The sequence below is a fragment of the Octopus bimaculoides genome, chromosome 2, assembly GCF_001194135.2.
Source record: "Octopus bimaculoides isolate UCB-OBI-ISO-001 chromosome 2, ASM119413v2, whole genome shotgun sequence".
Classification (NCBI taxonomy): Eukaryota; Metazoa; Mollusca; class Cephalopoda; order Octopoda; family Octopodidae; genus Octopus; species Octopus bimaculoides.
This window is the reverse complement of record NC_068982.1, coordinates 101,297,378-101,298,158: the sequence shown is the minus strand read 5'-3', so window position 1 is coordinate 101,298,158 and position 781 is coordinate 101,297,378.

The window sequence follows — 781 nt, the reverse complement described above, 5'->3', positions numbered from 1 at the left end:
AGAGAGAGAAAGAAAGTGTGACTGAGAGAAAGTGAGTGAGGGAGATATACAACAATAACATAAACATGCTGCAACGCTTTAACTACTACTACTACTACTACTACTACTACTAGTAGTAGTAGTAGTAGTACTGCTGCTATTATTACTACTACTACTATTACTGCTAGATTGCTGGGGAAGATATAGGAGGGGAAGACGAAACACGCTGTCCGGCTTTGAAATAACTTTGCATTCAAAACTAGCGCTCGCTCTGCTTTTTTTTCTTTAAGCTACAAACAGTCGGCTTTTGTTTTGATTTGTTTTTGTCTTTTGTTTTATTATTATTATTATTATTATTATTATTATTATTGTGTTAAGGGACCCTGTTTTAACACTCTTACCCTCTTTCTAGAAGCTGTAGTAGGACTAACGACAGCGGCGGTAATGATGATAATCGTTAGGACGGTTAACAACTCCAGTTTCATTTCAACATGTTAACCCGTTCCGAGCAAAAAAGCAAGCAAGCAAGCAAGCAAAACTTCAGCAGTGGCAACTAAACGACAACAACAACAACAGCAACAACAACAGCAATAACGATAATCATAACACGCAACAGCAACAACAATAGGATGATGATGACTTAAGTGCTCGCTTAGTCGGGACAGAAATTTCTTTTGGGAATTAACCACATTAATAATTGCAACAGTCTATATATATACGGCTTTATCACAAACAACACTTTAAATTGAGGAGACGTGCATCTAAACACAACATTAACAACACATGTAACAGTATATATATA